At 40.9% G+C, this 447-nt stretch overlaps 1 protein-coding gene across 1 annotated transcript in view; it reads right to left on the minus strand.

Annotated features, from left to right (window-relative positions):
* The window catches only part of LOC119594588 (4-hydroxyphenylpyruvate dioxygenase-like protein), a 98,210-nt gene that overhangs the window by 75,887 nt on the left and 21,876 nt on the right, over positions 1 to 447 (minus strand). The window lies entirely within an intron of this gene.

Below are 447 nucleotides of genomic sequence, written 5' to 3' on the forward strand. Positions count from 1 at the left end.
GGGGGGGGGGAAAAAGGGGAATTAGAAAGAAAGAAGGGGGACAAAAAGGGGTGGGGGGGAAGAAGAAGAAAAAGGAGTCTAATGGAGTTTGGGGGGGGGAGGTTGGGGGTTCGAGGGAGGAAGGAACCCCCAAAAAAGGGGAAAACAGGGGGAAAAAAAAGAAAGGGCAGAAAATGGGGGAAAAAAAAATAAATCAGGTTTTGAGAGGGAGAAAAAGGGGAAAGAGGGGAGAGAGATGGGGAGGTGGTTTAAAACTCCCAAAAAAGGCCCCCAAGTCCTCTAAATCCTAGTATAAGGAATGTTCCTTTCCAGTGGAAAAGGGAAAAAAGTTTTTTCCCCTTTTTTCTTTTGGTTTCCCTTCCCAAAAAAAAAAAAGAATAAAACCAAAATATTTTACTTTTTAAAATTTAAAAAAAGGAAATTTAAAGGGGGGAAAAAAAGGTTTTT

Source organism: Penaeus monodon, chromosome 34, assembly GCF_015228065.2.
Source record: "Penaeus monodon isolate SGIC_2016 chromosome 34, NSTDA_Pmon_1, whole genome shotgun sequence".
NCBI classification, from domain to species: domain Eukaryota; kingdom Metazoa; phylum Arthropoda; class Malacostraca; order Decapoda; family Penaeidae; genus Penaeus; species Penaeus monodon.